Source organism: Ornithorhynchus anatinus, chromosome 2 (assembly GCF_004115215.2).
Source record: "Ornithorhynchus anatinus isolate Pmale09 chromosome 2, mOrnAna1.pri.v4, whole genome shotgun sequence".
Lineage (NCBI taxonomy): Eukaryota > Metazoa > Chordata > Mammalia > Monotremata > Ornithorhynchidae > Ornithorhynchus > Ornithorhynchus anatinus.
Window position 1 is genome coordinate 114,369,643 of NC_041729.1, and position 21,956 is coordinate 114,391,598.

Genomic DNA, 21,956 nt, shown 5'->3' on the forward strand with positions numbered 1-21,956 from the left:
TTACTGTAATATTCATTCACTGAATCATATTTATTGAGCACTTACTGTATGCAGAGCACTGTACTAAGTGTTTGGAAAGTATAATTCAGCAATAAAGAGAGACAATCCTTGCCCACAACAGGCTTACAGTCTAGAAGGAATAACAATTATGATATTTGTTAAGCGCTTACTGTGTGCCAAGCACTGTTCTAAGCACTGGAATAGATACAAGGTAATCAGGTTGTCCCATGAGGGGCTCACATTCTTAATCCCCATTTTACAGATGAGGTAAATGAGGCACAGTTAAGTGGTTTGCCCAGCATCACACAGCAGACAAGTGGTGGAGCCAGGATTAGAACCTATGTTCTCTGACTCCCAAGCCCGTGCTCTTTCCACTAAGCCATGCTGCTCCTCATGAATATGAATATGTATGAAACAGAGGGGTGACTATTTAGGAGGAGAATAAGTGAGGGGATTCAGTACATAAAATGGAGGGGAAATTGGGTAGATCTGCCATTTGATTTTATGAGAGCCTAAAGATAGAGAAGCAGCATGGCTTAGTGGATAGACCGTAGGCCTAGGAATCATAATGTCACGGGTTCTAATCCCCACTCCCCCACTTGTTTGCTGTGTGACCTTGGGCAAATCACTTCACTTCTCTGTGCCTCAGTTTCCTCATTGTTTTGTATCCACCCCAATTTGTTTTGTATCCACCCCAGTGCTTAGTATAGTGCCTGGCACAAAGTAAGTGCTAAACAAATACTATCATTATTATTATTATTATTAGATAGTGAAATCCCAAATATAACATCAATATTGCAGCCTTCAAGGACAGGGAAGATGATGCTTTTATGGAGAAAGATAGAAAAGTTAGGAGAAAAGAGTGGTTTGGGAGAGAAGATGATAAGTCTGGTTTTGGACACAATAGATTTGAAGTGCATGTGGGCCTTCCTGGAGTTGAAGAGAAGTGAGATGATAGGCAGATAACAGAATCATTTCAGTCCTTCATCGGTTGTTCTCAAGGAACCAATTTTAAGAATTTAAAAGTAATTATTTACTAGTGACTCTTTTTAACCAGTGTAAATTGGTTCCCTAGGAGGTTCAAGAGACCACTGATGAGTGTCAGGTGAATGTCTCAGAAACAAGAGAAGTACAATAGTTCAAGATTTACAAGGCCAAAACTAAAAGTGAAGCAAACTTTATGTGACTCCTACAATATTCTTGAATTACACCTATTTTGATAGAAGTTATGTACTTCTCTGATTATTTTCAAACCATCTTTCCCATAACCCCTATTTTCTCATTCAACTTATTTTTGACATAACATAAATTTTAGAAAAAAAATCTGTAAGGGAAAACATTGCATAGTAAAATTCTGTAAAACAAAAACAAAATGTTCATGTAGTTACAATTTAGAGATTTATGAGGTCTGTTGAATGCTTTGAAGGAAATTAACTTAATAATACAGAAAATTACACATCTATATAGGGAAACTAGAATGAATCCATTTTAAGTGAAATAAAAATTAGTAGGTTTTCTAAAATCATCCCAATTACCTTACAAATTATAAAAGAAAAAAATGAGATTCAATCTGTACATTCAATAATAAGACTCTCTTGAAATTGCAAATGCCAATTCCAATCCTGAAAATAGGCTCTCATAGAGGGAATATCAATGGAAAATAATTACTAGATATTTGTGTACTTGAGTTCCACAGAATAAAATGCGTTCATTGTTTTCAAATCAATGCTGGAGGAAATGTCAAGGAAGAGGTGTACATTTGTTCCATTTTTGCAGAGTTGTCCGAAGTTAATAACTTTCAGGATTTTAATTACAAATGCAATTTACAATGTTTGCTTGCTCTATTTCAGAAACCTCTTGAATTTCATACTGGAAAATTTTCAAATCTTATAAAAAATATATACTTTTAGAATGATGGCAACTGTTTATGAAATGTATTTTTATTTCAGAGCTACAAATTAAACATATCTGAGCAGAGAAGATTGTTACTTATAACAAATAAAAACAAGTTTTTTTATTATTTAGTTTTTCATTTGTTGCTCCTAAGAGAAGCAGCGTGGCTCAGTGGAAAGAGCACGGGCTTTGGAGTCAGAGGTCATGGGTTCGAATCCCCGCTCGGCCACTTGTCAGCTGTGTGACTTTGGGCAAGTCACTTAACTTCTCGGTGCCTCAGTTACCTCATCTGTAAAATGGGGATTAAGATTGTGAGCCCCACGTGGGACAACCTGATTCCCCTGTGTCTACCCCAGCGCTTAGAACAGTGCTCGGCACATAGTAAGCGCTTAACAAATACCAACATTATTATTATTATTATTAAGACTGAGTGTGGCCTTGAATAGGTGTTTTGGAATTGGAAAATCTTTCACTTGTTTCTCAATCCTGCAAATAAGGAATTCCATCTATCCCTCTATAAATCTGGGTATATGTTCATTCATTCATTCAATCATATTTATTGAGCGCTTACTGTGTGCAGAGCACTGTACTAGCGCTTGGAATGTACAATTCGGCAACAGATATGTTCTTGTGGTGTGTACTCCCACATGCATCTTTTGGGATCCTAAGGCTCTACTTTTTTCAAGTTTGCACCAGTAAATGCAAGTATAGAGATCTTATTTATAAATTGTATTATTCCTGTCCCCTCAGTGAGATGCTAATTTCTTTGAAGGTGCAATAGGTGGCAGATGGATTGATGTTAACTAGGTTTTCATCAGGGAAGGATTGTTGGAGGAGGGATTTTAGGAGAGCTTTAAAAGTGGGAGAGCTGTGATCTGTTGAATTAGAAAGGGACGGAGTTTCAGGCTGGTGGAACAGCATGGCTTAGGAAATAGAGGTGGAAGACTTCAGTGCTTGGTGCAGCTAGCAGGTTGGCTTGAGACAAATGAGGAGAGTGAACTGGAGAGTAGTGCATGAAAAATGTTGATAAATAAGATAGGGAGAGTTGGTGGAGCCTTGAAGCCTTGAAGTAAGGTGTTTTTGTGTGGGGCAGAGGGAAAGGAAAGTAAATCATTGGACTTAAGAAGGATATTAGAGATGCAGTATTGAATAGTATAGTTGGGCTAGAGAGAAGGGTGATGGCTGGGAGATTAGCAAGAAGGCTGACACAATAATCCAGTCAGATTACACTAAGAAGTTGGGCCAAGGTGGTAGCAGTCTTGAGGAAGAGGTGGCTGTGGGAAATGATGCATAATAAGAACTGGCAGGATTTGTCAGTAGCCTGAATAGAAGAGTTGAAAAATAGTGAGGAGTCAAGGATGACACCAAGGTTGTGAATTCTGGTACTGGAAGATGGTGGAGACATCTACAGAGGTGGGAAAGATGGGAGGAGAAAACGTTTGGGAGAGTGAGTTAGTAATTCATACAGGTTCTCCACATTTAACAGAAACTCCTTACTACTGGCTTCTAGGCACATAGATGCCCTTTTCCCCCTGCTACTTCCCAGCTCTCATTCTTTGAAATTCTCTCTTTGCTAGAGTTGTTTAAGGATTTTATACTTCCAAATTTGTGTAGGCTTATTCAGTGAAATCATCATCATCATCAATCATCATATCATTTATTGAGTGCCTACTGTGTACAGAGCACTGTATTAGTAACTTGGGACCATATAGTAGATGTGAAAGGCACAAAGACCTTGTAGTGTAATGGGTGAATCCATCTACCGTTTGGGCATTAACTACAGAAAGAAAACAGTGAATCAAAGGCCAAGGAGAGGACATACATCATAAATTATGGCCAAAACTCCACTATGTTTGCACCTTGATGTACTGTTAGGAGTGTTTTCTGGAGGCTAAGGTCCTTTACTGACAATAATTTGCTTCAGGAATTTGAGTCTAAGCATAGCTAGTAGACAAGGCAGCTGCAACTGACAGGACAGGGTGTGAGAAATGCACTTGCAAAAATAATTAGGTCCCAGCACATTCCTAATGCAGTAAATAATAAATGCATTCTTGGATTGCATAAACAAATGGATTGACTATAACTTCAGATTGTAGGTGTAATGTGCAGGTAGTAGCTCACCCTGACCAAGAGGGTGACGAAACTATAATTAATCAGAGGTGTTGTATTGGGAAGAGCAGAAATAGATTATCTCATGGGAGTGCAGTCTTAAAGTGTACAGGACATGGCTTGCCAAAGCAAAATGAATGAAAGAGAGGAGGAGGTACAACAGACCTGAATGACCCAGAAACAGAGCCATCTTAGCCAACAAGTTGAGAGGGCCATTTCTTCTGGACAACTGATGCAAGAACTCCCTAGACCCTATGTTTAATCAGTTGTATTTGCTGAGTGCTTACTGCATGTACAGCATTGTACTGAGCACTTGGGAGAGTTCAATGTAATAAACTCGGTAGACACATTTACAGTTCACAAGAAGGGGGAGCTCACAGTCTAGAATTGTTACCCTTATCCATTACCTTCACTGAGTGTAGGTTGGGAGTAGGGAAGCAAACACATCCTTAAGGGAAAAAGGAAAGGGAATGGACTTTGCCCTAGAGACATCTGCTGGATTCATTCTGCACCAGGCACACTAGGACATTAATTGGATTTACTCCCAGAAACTGGGACAGTGAAACTAAAATTGGTGATGCAAATACTGATCCTTCTCAATGAACCACTATATGATTAAGTAGTTCATAGGCATTTCATTAAGTAGTCTATAAGTGCTATGATTATGCCATTGCACTTTGTGGAATAGTTTTCTATTCATAAGTACATGCTTATGGGAGGAAGCCCTGTAATTAGGCTTTATGTAGGACAATTTTGATTGAGGGATTTCTTTGGGGACTTCTTGTAGGGCTTGCAACATATTATAGTTGTTCTTTTTTCCTGATGCCATGGATGAAAATAATAGTTTTGCTACAAATCCATTATTAAACAAATAAGTCAAACCCTTTACCTTTGAGTACCAAGGGGAGCTGATTACTGGGGAGTCACAAGTACTTCAATCACTTGTATGTATGGCTTTGGTGGCCAAACTAGTTCTTTTCCTTTAACAGGTTTTTATTGAATTTGTAATAGTTTGTCATAGAAACAGTAGTATTTTCATATTTTCCAAGTAAAGTGCTAAAACAGATTCCATTAACATTATCAGGATATTTGGGGGCTACGGGGAGAATACGCTACACCTTTAGGAAAGTCACTTAACTCCTCTGTACCTCAGTTAACTCATCCATTAAATCCTACTCCCTCCTACTTAGACTTTGTCCAACTTGATTAACTTGAATATAATGGTTAGAATAGTGCTTGTCATATAATAAACACTTAAAAAAATCATACCAATTATTAGCCAATTAGCTGTCATTAGCTTTTCCCTTCTTAAGCATGGTAATTACAGAGGTCTCTTTGACATTCTACAGTTTCTCTGTATTCCATATTTTGATGGAAACTATACAAATGACAAAGTAGAAAAACCCTTCTAGAGTTCAGCAGTGATGCCATCAGATCCATGGGCTACTATGGGCTTTCTCAACATCTGTAGTAAAAGCCATGCTTTCACATGATTCACTGAACCTCTGGAGATCTATTACGTGCTAAAAGAAGGAATATTTAGTAAGTCTTAGATGAGGATGCCATATTAAGAGTATTGCTTCCATGTCTGTAATGAGATTGAAAACATCTGTTCTCTGCAAACACCTGTGCTCTTCTGAGAAACCATGACTGTGTGTGTACAGTCAATCAGTGGTATTTATTGAGCAGTTCTATGAGAGGATCATTTTACTAAGGCCTTAGGAAAATACAGTTTAATAGAGTTGATATACATGTTCCCTGCCCTCAGGGAACTAACAGTCTAGAGGGCGATACAAACATTAAAATAAATTGCAGCTATGTACATAAGTGCTGTGAGGTTGAGGGTGGGGTGAATAAAAATTACAAATCTAAGTGCAAGCGTGGCATAGAATGGAGAGGCAGTAGGGGAAATGAGGGCTTAGTTGGGAAGGCTTCTTGGAGGAGATATTTTATTCAGACCTTGAAGGTGGGGAGAGTGATGGTCTGTAGGATATAAAGGGGGAGGGAGTTACAGGCTGAAGCAGGACAAAGGTGAGGGGTCAGCGGTGACAGAAATGAGATCAAGATATAATGAGAAGGTTGATGTTAGAGAACCAAATTGAGACTGCTGAGTTGTAGTCTAAATCAGTGAGGTAAAATAGGAGGGACAAAGCAGACTGAGTGCTTCAAAGTCTATGGTGAGGAGTTTCTGTTTGATGTGGAAGTGAATGAGCATCCACTAGAGGTTCTTGAGGAGTGGGGAAATGTAGACAAGTTTTTTTAGGATAATGACCTGGCAGCAGAATGAAGTATGGACTGGAGTCGGGAGAGAAAAAAGGCCAGGAGTTCAGCAAGGAGGCTGATCCAGTGGGAAGAAGAGGAGTTCTGGTTTGGTCATATTCATTTTGAGGTACTGGCCAGACATCCAAGTAGAAATGCCCTGAAGTCAGGAGAAAATGTGAAACTGGGGAGAAGAAGAGATATCAGGGCTGGAGAGGTAGAATTGGGAATCACCTTTTAGAGGTGGTCGCTGAAGACATGGGAACAAATGAGTCCACCAAGGGAATGGGTGAAGATGGAGATTAGAAAAGGACCCAGACCTCAACCTTGAGGAATTTTTACTGTTACGGGGCTGGAAGCAAAGAAGGGGCTCATGACAAAAGATTGAGAATGAGCAGTGGAGAGATAGGAGAAGAACTAGGAAAGGATAGTGTCAGTGAAAGTAAGAGTAGATAATGTTTCTTGGAGAAGGGGGTTGTCCACAATGTCACAGGCATCTGAGGGGTAGACAAGGATGTGGGTGGAGTAGAGGCCATTAGATTTGGTAAGAAGGTGATAAATGGTGTACTTGGAGAGGGCAATTTCCGTGGAGTGAAAGAAGTAGAGGCCAGATTGGTGGGGGACAAGGAGAGAGTGAGATGAGAGGATGTGGAAGCAGAGAATTGTAGACAACTCACTCAAGGATTTTGGAGAGAAATAGTAGTAGGGAGATGGAGCAATAACTGGAGTGAACTGTATAATCAAGGGACAGCTTTTATTTAGGATAGTAGCTACATGAACACATGTGAAAGCGGTAGTGAAGAAGCCATTGAGGATAAACAGTTGAAGATGGCAGTCAGAGAGGGAAGAAGGAAGGGGACAAGTATTCTGATAAGATGCAAAGGGATAGGGTTGGAAATGCAGGTGGAGGGGATAGATTTTGAGAGGAGGTGGAAGATATCTTGAGATATTGCTGAGAAACTTCTTGTGGCTGTGGAGATGTGTGAGGAGAGAAGATGATATGAGGGATGGGAAGGGCCTAGATGGGAGTGAGATGGCAGGGCCAATGTGGTGGGAGGGGTCGAAGGGCAGCACTGGGAAAGAACAAGGATGTGAATGAAGGGAGGGGACACCTCAAGGACTGGGGATGGATTAGGTTTAGGGGCACTGGGGGTGTGGGGAGGAAAGCACAGGGGTGGGCTGATTAAAGGGAAGGGATTGAAGGACCAGAAAAGTTTAAGGATTATAGTTGAGGTTGTCAGCAGAAACAATTGCTTAACCTCGTGGTTTCCTTGATTATATGCTGAATTGAATGGAGGTCCTCAGTTCCTGGAGAGTGAAGAGGAAAATGTTTAGGAGTAAAAAAGGGTCAGGTTGGTATGAAGGTAGGTAGCTGCTGATATGTGAAAAGACAGATCTTTGTTACCAGGTGTTAGGCAGTCTCACCTGTTCTGTGTTCTTCCCTGAGTATTAAGGTTGAGCTTCAGCTAGAAGTCTCCTGAAACTTGATAAATGTCCAAATTGGCTAAGTTATTTCCAAGATTCACATCTACTGGTGGTATCCAAATGTTTTTGTAAGGTTTATGAAAACCATGGAGATGGAGGTCATGGTGCTGTTCACAACACACTCCATGAATCTGATTTTCAGCAATGCTCACATGCCTCATACCAAACTGTGATCTGAAGCCACACATAATTATGATTCTGAGAGCATTTGGTAGACAGTGCATTTAAGGAGTTGATCCAGGAGTATGGTCAGGATATGTCAGAGACAGTGAGTCCCTTGAGGGATAGGGTCTGTGTCTAATTCTCACCTGTAAAGTCTATCCCAGCTCTTAGAGAGTGTTCTGCATAAAGTACTTTATTAATATTGTTACTATTTCCACATTCACAGCATTGTAAAGTAATGAGATGCTATGATAAACATTTCTCCATCCATACTGACTCCCTTATCCATGACCTGCACCAGCTGTTTCAGATGTTTAACACACTCTTCAAACTCCATGCCATCCCATACTCTCTTGCTCCTACTGTCTTGGTCATGTGCTACATTGATAAAATTGAAACCATCAGAGGTGATTTCCCTAAATTCCCCTCTGCTTCTCTCCAGTCCCTCTCTCCTCCAGCCCCCTTTTCGACTCTCTCATCTTTCCCAAAAGCATCTCGAAGAGATAATCCACCTCATCTCAAAATTAGTTCATTCCATCATATTTATCGAGCACTTACGGTGTGCAGAGCACTGTAATAAGTGCTTGGGAGAGTACAACAATAAATGACACAATGAGCTTACAGTCTATATATCTAAATTACAGATATGTACATAAATTCTGTGGGGCTGGGAGTGGGTTATGAATAAAGGGAGCAAGTCAGAGTGACACATATGGGAGAAGGAGAAGAGGAAAGGAGGGCTTAGTCGGGGAAGGCATCTTAGAGGAAATGTATCTTTAATAAAATTTTGAATGGGGAGAGAGTAATTGTCTGTTGGATATGATTAGAGAGGTAGGTAGGACCAGGCCAGAGGTAGGACTGGGTGAAAGTTTGGTGGCAAGACAGACGAGATGAAGGAACAGTGAGAAGGTTAGCATTAGAGGAGCAAAGTCTGTGGGCTTGGTTATAGCAGGAATGTAGTGAGTGAGGTATTCATTCATTCATTCAGTCAATCGTATTTATTGAGTGCTTAGTGTGTGCAGAACACTGTACTAAGTGTTTAGTAAATACAATTCAGCAACAAATAGGAGGGGGCAAGGGTGATTGAAAGCTAAAAGCTTTGTTTTGTTCTGTTTTGTTTTGTTGTCTGTCTCCCCCGTTTAGACTATGAGCCCATTGTTGGACAGGGATTGTCTAGATCTGTTGCCAAATTGTACATTCCATGGGCTTAGTGCAGTGCTCTGCACATAGTAAATGCTCAATAAATACGATTGAATGAATGAATGCAAAAGTGAGGAGCTTTTGTTTGATGCGGAGGTGGATGGGCAGCCATTGGAGTTTCTGAACGTTTTTGTAGAAAAATGATCCAGTCAGTAGAGAGACGTATGGACTGGAGTGGTTAGAGACAGGAAGTAGGGTGGTCGGCAAGGAGGCTGATACAGTAATCAAACATCAAGCATGCTATGATAATAATAATTTGGGTATTTGTTAAGCACTTACTATGTGCCAAGCACTGTTCTGAGCACTGGGTAGATACAAGGTCATCAGGTTGTCCCATGTGGGGTTCTCAGTCTTAATCCCCATTTTCCAGATGAGTTAACTGAGGCACAGGGAAGTGAAGTGACTGGCCCAAAGTCACACAGCTGATAAGTGGCGGAGATGGGATGAGAACCCATGACCTCTAACTCCCAAGTCCGGGCTCTTTCCACTGAGTCATGCTGCTTCTCTATGTATCCCCTGCCTTACAAAAATCCTCCTTTGACACCAGGACTCCTCCACCTTCCTCTTCAAACTCCTTGAATGAGTTATCTACAACCGCTGCATCCTCTGCTGCTTCTCCATTTCTCTCCTTGACCCTCCCTAACTGTGACTTTCAGCCCCTTCACTTCATTGAACCTGCTCTTTCTATGGTCAGCACTGATTTCCTTCTTGCTGAATTCAATAAAATGGCCTCAACTCCATCCTAATGTTCCTCAACCTCTCAGCTGCCTTCGACATTATGGACCACCCCTTTCTCCTTGAAACATTATTTTGCCTTGACTTTACTTTCTTTGTCCTCAACCTGGTTCTCCTAACTCCCTGGCCTCTCCTTCTTAGTCTCTTCCAAAGGCCCCTCCTCTGCCTAACTAACTAACTGTGGGAGTCCCTTAAGACTCAGTTTTGTGTTCCCATCTACCCTTCTTCTAAAACCACTCGGTAAACTTATTTGTTCCCATGACTTCAAATACCATTTCTAAACAGATGATTCCCCAATTTACCTCTCCAACCCTGACCTCTTTCTCTGGAGTCTCATATTTCCTCTGGCCTTTAGGACATCTCTACCTGGATGCCCACCAACTCCTCAAACTTAACATGTTATAATTCCTCATCTTCCCACCCAAACCCTGTCCTCCCCTATCTTTCCCACCATAGAGACCACCACCATCCTCCCTAACTCACAAGCCTATAAATATGGCATCATCCTTGACTCATCTCTCTCTTTAAACCCACATATTCATTTTGTCCCCAAAACTAGTTGAAACTACATTCACAGCATTGTTAAAATCCATCCTTTCCTTTACATCCAAGCTGCTACTGTGCTGATCCAAGCACTCACCCTACCTTACCTTGACCACTTTATCAGCCTCCTAGATGACCTTACTAACTCCTAGCTTTACAGTCCTTACTTTACTATGTGGCCCATTTTTTTTCATTCATTCTACATCTACCTATTTATCTAGAGCCTCCAGTTGTTACCTAACCACCTTCCCATCAAGCACAAACTACTTAAAATTGGCTTTAAATCATTTAATCAGTTTGCCACCTCCTGTCTTACTTCTCTGATTTTCTACTATAACCCAGCCTACACATTTTGCTCCTCTATCACCAATTTACTCACAATATGTCTACCCACTCTATTCCACTGCCACCCTCTTGCCCAAGTCCTCCCTCTAGGCATTAACTCCCTCCCCATCATAGAGTACAGACCACCACTCCCCTCTACCTTCAAAGTCTTATCATAATAATCACTTGATATACAAAGGCCCTTCCCTAAGCCCTCATTTCCCTTACTCAGTCTCCCTTGTACATTACCCATGAACTTAAATCTATAGCCTTCACCCCACCTTCAGTCCCCCAGCATATCTGTATTTTATTTAAATATCTATCTTCCCCTCTAGATTGTAAGATCCTTGTGGGAAGGGAACATCTGTCTACCAATTCTGTTGTGTTGTACTCTCTCCCAAACAGTAACAACAGTGCTCTCCATGCAGTAAGTACTCAATAAATACCACTGATTGAATTGCCACAATTTGATCTTTCACTTTGTCTTTTTGAAAATGGTGATGGTGGTGGCAGTTTTGAGATCCTGTAGAACTTCCACAGTGTTAATAATAATGTTATTTGTTAAGCTCTTACTATGTGCAGAGCACTGTTCTAAGTGCTGTGGTAGATAGAGGGTAATCAGATTGTCCCACATGAGGCTCACAGTCTTAATTCCCATTTTACAGATGAGGGAACTGAGGCACAGAGAAGTTAAGTGACTTGCCCACAGTCACACAGCTAAGTGGCAGAGCCGGAATTCAAACCCATGACCTCTGACTCCCAAGCCTAGGCTCATTCCACTGAGCCACTCTGCTTCCCATATACTGAAGAAGCATTTGTGTAACTCTTTGCAAGCAAAGAGTCTCTACCATACTTATAAGTCTTAGCATCTCTAAACCTGGCTCTGCCACTTGTCTGCTGTGTGACCATGAGCAAGCTACTTCACTTCTCTGGGCCTCAGTTAGCTCATCTGTAAAATGGGGATTGAGACTGTGAGCCTCACATGGGACAGGGACTGTGTCCAACTCAATTTGCTTGTATCCACCCTAGCGCTTAGTACAGTGCCTGGCACAAAGTCAGTACTTAACAAATACCATCTTTATTCTTATTATTATGAAGTCCCAGTTGCTTTTCCATTTTCATTGATTCATACAGTGGCAGTGACTTTCCCAACAGCTGAGACACTGGACATCAACAACTTGCTTGAATACAAAATCCCAAATCCATATGTTAATGAAAGAAAGGAGAGGAAAGGGAATGACCTCACTTTTAATGATACATGGTAATGACAGTTCATTGTTGTGGCCATAATTCGTATGAATAATTTGTTTAAATTGGTTAAAGGTCATGTAAATGAAGTTCTTAGGCTGAATATTTTCACTACCTACTCTAGATGGCCATTTTCTGCTCAAGAGCACCAGTGCCTTTTGGCTGCTTCCCTCACCCTACTGACAGCCTAACTGGCTGACTCTAGGACCTGTTTCCTGCCCTGCATTCTCAAAGGCACCTGTGGAGTTGAAGGACAGAACTAGGATTTAGAAAAGTCTGAAATCTGCCAATTCATGTAGACTAGTTCACATCATTGCTCTTGGGATGAGTGCTGCAGCAGGACTAGAAGTACATGGAAATGAAACTCTTCCTTCTATCTATGTGGCTGTCTCCTAGAAAAGGTGTACTGATACTGAAGGTTAAATTTGCCCTGTGTATTATGACATCAAAACTGGATATTTACAACGTATTTCAAAATATTCATTTGCCCTGGGTAGGCATGGACTCTGGCAAAGGTGCTAATTTGCTATTAGTCCAATTTTAGTTTGATTATTAAAGATTAAAACTAGAAAAAGCCTCATCCTGAAACACCTATAAATTATTTTTGTTCCATTTTTAAACCTTAATTTTTTCAAATATGGTGTATTCATGATGGATAGTAATTCCATTTATTTTCCATTTTTGCTATTTCTTTTGCAGTATCTAGCTGTTTTCATGGTTTAACCAATCAACTGATAGTGGTTGGTGTTTAAAAACCTGCTTTATTTGTGTGAATCCTTTGAAATAGCTTTAAGAGTCAGTATTTTAAAAAAAAATACATAAAACTACTGTGCACAATCTAAAAAACCTTCATTTTCAAATACTAAAAGAGTCTAAATCAGAGATAGTGTGGGTGTGGAACTATAGAAATACAATAATTCTCAAGAGTCTAAGATTACTCCAGAGACAATCTCCAATATACTTTTTAGTTTCACTCTCAGTGTTTCACATAAAACCTCTTGACCTGATATAAAAAGAAAGGCAAGTTAACACTTCAATAATCTCTAAGTACCGTAGATATTTTTAAAAACAACATGGACTTTGACCATAAGCCTGCTATTCAGCCTAGAAGAATAGTTTATATCTCAATCTTCAAAGAAAAGCAAAAATGGAAAGCTAATAATTTCGGTTCTCCATGGAGCAGTGCTATCTAAGACATCTCTAACAGATGGCCCAAGGTCATCTGTTTTGAATTTCATTACAAGACCCCAAATCATGCCCAGGTCACTGAAGTGCTTGCTTCCAATTTTCAATAGTATTTCTTTTCCCTTAAGATACTCTGCAGGCGCTTTGCATTAAGCTGCCTCATTTCTTTCATCCTTTCATCATGTCATTAATCTCTACCTGTACACTCGTTCCTATTGGTAGGTTTACTTTTAAACCTTTACTTTTCTAAATTAAGCCAGAGAAAAGGACACTGTGGAACCAGCATTAGGGAAGTAGAGATTTCTTAGAGATGTTAGTTAACTACTTACAGTCTGAAATATTATATACTATATAATACATAATATAATACATAATATAATGTATAATGAAATATAATGTATAATATATACAATGAAATGTAATAATAATAATGTTGGTATTTGTGAAGCACTTACTATGTGCAGAGCTCTGTTCTAAGCCCTGGGGTAGATACAGGGTAATCAGGTTGTCCCACGTGAGGCTCACAGTCTTCATCCCCATTTTACAGATGAGGTAACTGAGTCACAGAGAAGTTAAGTGACTTGCCCACAGTCACACAGCTGACAAGTGGCAGAGCTGGGATTCAAACCCATGACCTCTGACTCCCAAGCCCTGGCTCTTTCCACTGAGCCATGCTTGCTTTTACATGGAACTTCTGCATTAACTAGTTTTTCAGTTTTCCAGTGAAAACTGCCTTTTACTCTTCATGTTATTCATGTTGTTTTTTCTTGCACTGATGCCTTTTAAACAGTCACAGAATAACTAGTGAGTGATTAATAAGTTATTTACCAGAAAAAAATGAAGGAAATAAGAAATAATGACAGACATTAACATTACACTCAGTAAAGTGAATGACAAAACTTGATGACCTGTTCATCTTCGGCAATCTTAGTGTTACAGTTTTAATGCTATTCATTTTACACTGAGTGTTGTTATAAGGAAAACTTTGATTAAAGGAAAACAGGATCTAGAGGCTCAGAATAAGATGTACTGGTTTGATCTGAGGAGTTTTTCTCCATTTGGGCTTAGTTCAGTAATTTAGGATAGGGTATATTTACATTTATCTTGTTCTCCCTAAATGAATTTTACAGCAATTCAGTCTGAATATGATTTAGACTTTTGAATTAAGCTTACCACTGTCACTGTAGGACCTGACAGAGCTAGACAAAAGAGGAGTCTCTGTATCAAGCAATTGGTTAGAATTTCTGGAATTGTTCAAATTCAAATCTTGATTTTAATCTGGCATCACCAAACTAAGGCTACCATATCTTCTTCAGTTAACTTAAGCTTACATCAAGTTACATATTTTTGGAAAGAAAAATTCATTGAATTAGAGTAGTTCTATACCTATACTAATTCCCACAGAGTGTAGGTGTGACAAGTACTGCTTGGATCATCTTTCTTTCCCAGCCATGTTGGGTATGGTGGATGCTGGTTTCTTGCAGCTGTCCCATAAACTGAGGAACATTTTGGGGAGCATTCACAGCTGGTGACAGAAGGAAAAACTTAGAACTGTTCACTGACATCAAGGACAACAGCGAGTCTTAAAATAAACCAATCCAAACAGATGGCATCTCTGTCCTGTTCTTGAAGATGTTCAGAGAAACAGAAATGGAATATTTTCCTACTTTCTTCTTTTTTGACTGAATGAAGATGTGTGCTTATTAATCAATCTATCCAACAATAAATGGCATTTATTTAGTTTTTACTGTGTACAGAACACTGTACAAGCATTTGGGAGAGTAAAGTACAATAGAGTTGGTAGACATGACCCCTGCCCACAGGGAGTTAGTCTCCAATCACTGAGGTTTTGCAGATGTGAACTGGCATATTTCCTTCCTCTAGATTTCTGGAAAGATTGTAGGTCTAGAAATGAAAGGTTTATGGTTTAATGATGCAATCACACTGCATGATTTTGTTGGACAAAAATCTCAGCAGATTCAAGAGGAGTTAGAATAAATTCAAATTCAAAATGGATTACTAAAATTAATTAAGGGGATATAGAATAAAAATTTAAGAATGCTAGTACATTTCTAACATTAGGGCAGCTATCAAGGAGGGGGACTACATCCACGTATCTGATTGCCACTATCAGAGACAGAATACTAGGCAAGGAACAGGGCTAAGGACTAAAGTGCCTGGGTGATGCAGAGGTGGAGGGCATCATATAAACTGGGGAAAAGGGAGATTAATTAGAGAAGGCCTTCTGGAGGAGATGTGAATTCAACAGGGATTAAATGATGGGGAGAGCAATGGTTTCCCTAATTTTAAGGGGTGGGGAGTTCCAGGAAGAAGGCAGTGGGAGGAAATGGTCAATAAATCAATCATATTTATTGAGTGCAGAGCACAGTACTAAGTGCTTGATGTCAGAAAGTCAGTATCAGGAGAGACAAGAATGAGTCACCATGAGAAGGCTGCTACAGAGTAGAATAGACAAGCTGGGTTTCAGTGAAAGAGGAGAGAGGATGAAGGGAAAATAATGGTGAGTGCCTTAAAATGGATGCAGTATACACTGAAGTTATGGTTAAGTATTTTGCTCTCTGAAATCTAATACTGATATTTTGTTTCTTGACACATGCTGGCTTTCTTCTTTGGATCCTTGCTTTCATATTCCAATTTTGTTTTTAAAATTGTGTACCTTTCTTATTCCTCCTATACATGGGTCACTATCTCTTATTCTCTTTCCTAATGGAAGGTAGCAAGGCCTAATAGAAAGCACATGAGTATAGGGTCAGGAGTTCCAGCTTCTCCACACTCTGGTATATGACCTAGAGAAGGTCATTTAACCTCTCTTTGACTCATCAGAGATGTCATAAGTAAGTTGTCTGGATAAAATGAGGTAATATATGTGAAAAACTCTTTGAAAAAATTAAAATTAATTGAAATTAAAATAGAAAGTCAAGGTAACAAAATTATTTCATTTTCCCACAGGGTACCATTCCCTTTGCTATATTTCTGCTTTTTCCTTTGGGAAAATGATAGAGGGCCAGTTCTTCCTCACATCTTAACAATTCTGACTCCTTATCCTTTCCTCCCACTGCTTGCTTCACCTCGATCAGTATCTACCCACTGAAATCATCCCAATCAGTATTTATTTGTCTTAGGAATATGTTTTATTTTCATCCCCATACCAACTTACCAAGTATTGTTCTTTGAGGTGTACCTTTCCCCTTTTTGCCGGCCGCTGGGAGAAGTTCTTTTTGCTTGCTCTTAGGTACCCTTCATCTCTTCCAGCCTTCCTTTTATTTCAATCTTTATTTGGGAAGCTAATATCACTGTGTCTGTCCTTTCTGCCCACAGTACAAATAATGATGTTTTGACACTTTACCCTACAGTGTCCTTGCACTTCACTTATAAACACCTCTGTGCATTATGTCTCATGCTTAAGTACTCTCAAGACGCACAGTTATATCTTGTGTCTGGCTTCACTTCATAGTTGCAATATCCCCTCTGTTACTCCACATAAATAAAGGTAAGGGCCATTTCAGAATCATTTTGCAATAAGTCAAATTCTGTCACTTCCATAGTCCTTACCCCATTCTATCTCTCTGTAATGGACCAATAATTATTATGTAATGACTCCCACTACCACCATTTCATATTGAGACACGATCAGTTTTTATTGTTCAAATGTAGGAACACTAATGTTCACTTTCTAGAGAGTAGAGCTTTCCGCTTCCAGCTAACCTCTTGCTAGCTATACCATATCACTTTTTTAAAAAAAGTTCCTTCAGTAGAATTGTTAACATCTGACCTAGATATTCACCTAGATTCAGATAGAACCCCTAGGATATCAATATGTGTATTATTCTTGTTGTACCTATCTCACTCCTTCATTAATTCTCCTGCTTTGTCTGAAACCCAAAGATCAGAAAATTGGACTGTGTGATAAGAGAACTGCTGAAGAAGCAAGTTCATTGAAGTTTTTTTTTAATTTGTCAGAAGCCAACTACTGCTTATCTTCCATCACCCGAAAATTCTACAGACAATGCAAGAGTGAAGAAGTAAGAGAAGCAGCATGACTTAGTGGAAAAAGCATGGGCTTGGGAGTCAGAGGATAATAATAATAATGTTGGTATTTGTTAAGTGCTTACTATTTGCAGAACACTGTTCTAAGCGCTAGGGTAGATAGAGGATAATCAGGTTGTTCTACGTGAAGCTCACAGTCTTAATCCCCATTTTACAGATGAGGTAGCTGAGGCACAAAGAAGTGAAGTGACCTGCCCAGAGTCACACAGCTGACAAGTGGCAGAGCTGGGATGTGGGTGCTAATCTTGGCTCTGCAACTTGTCTGCTTTGTAACCTTGGAAAAGTCACTTCACTTCTTTGTGTCCCAGTTACCTCATCTGTAAAACGGGGATTAAGATTGTGAGCCCTACGTAGGACAACCTGATTACTTTGTATCTGCCCCAGTGCTTAGAACAGTGTTTGGCACATAGAGCTTAACAAATACCACAATTATTATGATTGTTATTAAGAGTGGAATGATTTACTTCTGTGTCTCAAAGCTCAAAGTTAGAATTGCGAATGTTCCAAATGGTGGATACTAGTGAGGGCTGGCCAGTCACCTGCACTCATAAAATATAAGAAGTCTCCTCAAATTGGTCAGTCCAGGATACTTGAAAGAGATTACTTGAAAGGTCAATATTTGTCCTCCTTGATACTAGTCTTAATGGCTATGGACACTTTAATATCCCTAGTAACATACTGTGGTCTTTCATCCACTTAAACTGCGCTGTCATTCTCAGCATTTATGTATATGTGTTTAATAATTTAATTATTATTTTTATGTACTCTATAAATGCTTTTACAAATTTCTCCCCCACAAGAGTGTAAGGTCCTTGTGGGCAAGAAATGTGTCACTGATAGTAGGTTCAGGTGCCCCCCTCATTTAGGAGGGGGAGGGGGAAGCCAGGAGAATCAATCCGTGGTGCCCCTCTGAGAGAAGTGTAAGTACTTAGATGAGTCAGTCAGAGGAAGGATCAGGGAGGAAATAGGTAGGCCAAATTGTTGGAAGAGAAGACCCTCAGCCCTCTTGAGGTGAGCGGTTGTGAGCTGTTTGCCCAGGGGAGTAAAACAAAAGGAAAGCTTGTTCTGTGACCATGAAAAGACATAGGTCATAGGGAGAGATCAGAGGAGATCCTTGAAAAGGGTTAAGATATCCTGGAAAATCACATCCAGAGTTGTAGGAACTTGGGGTGCAGCTTCTCAAACATGTAGTAGTGGAATGGAAGACCTGGAAGGCCATAGAAAAGTTATCTAAGGTCTAGACATTCCTAAAGTGATGGTGGGAAGTCTTTCATAGAGGAATTAGGACAGAGAATCACCAGCAACATCACAGTTACTTAGTTGTTTTGCATTTCCCAAGTGTTTATGCACTGTATCCAATGAACTCTCAAGAATGTTACTACTATTGAACAATTTTCTGATGTAATGAATTAACCGTGCTTACCACCTGCTTTGAGCAATGGTTTTTCACATGTTCAGTGGAATGTATCATTTCATATTTCATTGGGTGCCTCCACTCCTGATAGGATAGGCTTAGGATAAAACAGGTCTACATGTCCACACAGTCTTTATACAATTCAAAAAATCATGGCTCCTCTTAGCCTTCATCTTTATACCTCAACAAGTTCTAATATTTTTAGTCTATTCTCATATGGAAGCTGACCCATCATTAATCATTCTGATTGGCCCTTTCTATGCCCTACTACGTTAGTATGTTTATTGAAATAAAAAGTTGTAGTAGGGAATTCCTGCATCCTCTAGACCTGGGTAACTCCCCTCTCCTTCCTGAGACATATGGTAAGATAAATGAGGAAATTTTCCTGGGTAAAGTCAGGTTGCTCTCTCAACTCTGCCTCCTGATGCCTGTAGCCCCAGATTGAGGCTGCCTAGCTCCCATATTATCTAAACATTCTCTTATTCAGCACAGTAGAAGCAGCATGGCTCAGTGGAAAGAGCACGGGCTTTGGAGTCAGAGGTCATGGGTTCAGATCCCGGCTCGGCCATTTGTCAGCTGTGTGACTTTGGTCAAGTCACTTAACTTCTCGGTGCCTCAGTTACCTCATCTGTAAAATGGGGATGAAGACTGTGAGCCCCATGTGGGACAACCTGATTCCCGTGTCTACCCCAGCACTTAGAACAGTGCTCGGCACATAGTAAGCGCTTAACAAATACTAAAAAAAAAAAAGTAGAAGGATACAACAGCATGAGCCCAGGCAGCTCAATCAACATCAGAGCTGTGAGGGACATTGACCCAGAGTAAGACCCCGGAGGTTCTACACCAGATACTCAGAAACCCCTTCTCCAGCATTACACAGAGAGGAACAGGTATATTTCCTGCTTTTGGAAGACTGTGGCTGCAGCAAAAAACATCTCCAGTGCTGTAGGACACAGTGTGCTGTAAAATTACATTTAAAACCTTGAGAACCCTAGGGTTGGAGTTTATGGTTTGTAGCTAAGGACTGTTTATCTGGAACAGGAAGAAATCTGAGGGCAACCACCTCCAAGATCCATTTTTTTCCTTAATATTACCTTCCAGCTTGCTGACTCTCTTATTTTTGCTTCTGTTTTCTATTGGCCTAATGTACCAAGAATTGAGCCCCATGTTGGACAGAACTGTGCCCAATTTCTGATGTTTTCAGCCATTCATTCATGTATTTATTCAGTGGTATTTATTGAGTGCTTACTGTGTGCAGAGCACTGTACTAAGTATTTGGAAAGTAAAATATGGCAATAGAGACAATCCCTGCCACAACGGGCTCAAAGTCTAGAGGTGGGGGAGACAGACATCAATACAAGTAAACAGGCATCAATATAAATAAATAGAATTATAGGTATATACATATACACATAAGTGCTGTGAGGCAGGAAAAGGTGGGGAAGAGCAAAGGGAGCAAGATGTTGTAATGCAGAAGGTGGGGGAGCTGAGGAAAAGTGGGGCTTAGTCTGGGAAGGCCTCTTGGAGGAGGTATACCTTCAGTAGGGCTTTGAAGGGGAGAAGAGTAATTGTCATTATGCTTGTATCTAATCCAGCCGTTAACCCAGTTCTTCATACATAATAAGCACTTAAAGGTACTATGAAGCCAATTTGACTGTTTGGTGAATTTCCCCAAAATAGACCATTTTCAAGGCAACTAGAGAAAAGAGGGTGGGGCAAGTTGGAAGGATGGGATTACCTCTGCTATAAATTATAGGTGGGCAGTCAAGGGGTTTGGCATGGTGCCCCTCACATTTCCTGGGAAATTTGCTTTTTCTCTCTATATGAGTATTCATAGCACCACACCTTTCTGGGACCTGTTCCTCACACATTCCCAGCCCCACGGGTCTGGTGACAGAGCTGGGCTCTCGTCTAGGATACACAATAGTGAGTGTGACTTGGCTAACATCCTCCCAGATGTACCCAAACTGCTCCCCAGCTCACCTTTTCATCTGCCAGTTTCTGGAAAAAGCACAGGACTGGTAGTAATCAGAAAACATGGGAAACAAAGTACCTGATAACACTTTTTTCAGAGTTTCTGTTTTTGCTGCAGAAAAAGATCTAATGCTTCCCAAACACTATGCATCCATTACTTGGCTCAAGCACCCACATCTCCTGTTCCTGTTCACTTCCAAACTGCTTCTGCCATGCTCTTCCCATTCTACTCTAAGTCACTGGTGACAAGGCCTCAAGGGGTAGATTTTCTCACCAATAATATTGTGGAAAACACTCAGTAGGAACATTTGCTCAACGTATTCCCCTGTTCCCTCTACCTCTCTCCAGGCTCCCATCTTCTCCTGCCTTCAGGACACCTCTACTTAATGTCCTCCTGCCACCTCAAACTCAACATGTCCAAAACGAAGCTCATTATATTCCCTCCTAAACCCTGTCCTCTCCTAAACTTTCCCATCACTGTAGATGGCACAACTATCCTTCCCGTCTCACAAGCCCATAACCTTGGTATCATCCTTGACTTCACTCTCACATTCAACCCACATATCCAGGATTTGATCTCAAATCCTGTTGATCTCATCTTCACGACATCACCAAGATCTGCCCTTTCCTCTCCATCCAAACTGCTACCATGTTAATATAGTCACTCATCAACCACCTTTTTGATCTCCCAACCTCCTGCTTCTCCCCACTTCAATCTATACTTCATTCTGCTGCCTGGATTATCTTTGTACAGAAATGTTCAGGTCATGACACCCCTCTCCTCAAAAATCTCCATTGATTGCCTATCTACCTCAGTATCAAACAAAAACTCCTCATCACTGGCTTTAAAGCTATCCATCACCCAGCCCCCTCCTACCTCACCTCCCTTCTCCCCTTCCATATCCCAGCCTGCACACTCCATTCCTATGGTGCTAATCTTTACCCTGTGCCTCCATCTCGTCTGTCTCACCGCTGACCCCTGGACTACGTCCTACCTCTGGCCTGGAATGCACTTCCTCCTCAAATCCTCCAGACAATCCCTCTCCCCACCTTCAAAGCCCAACTGCAGGGGCACCTCCTCCAAGAGGCCTTCCCACACTAAGCTCCACTTTTCCTCATCTCCTGCTTCCTTCCATGTCACCCTGACTTTCTCCCTCTGCTCTACCCCCATCTGCCTGTCCCACAGCATTTACGTATGTATGTATATATGTATAATTTTATTTATTTACATCGATGCCTGTTTACTTGTATTGATATTTGTCTCACCCCCTCTAGACTGTGAGTTCATTTTGGGCAGGGATTCTCTTTCTTTATTGCTGTATTCTACTTTCCAAGTGCTTAGTACAGTCCTCTGCAC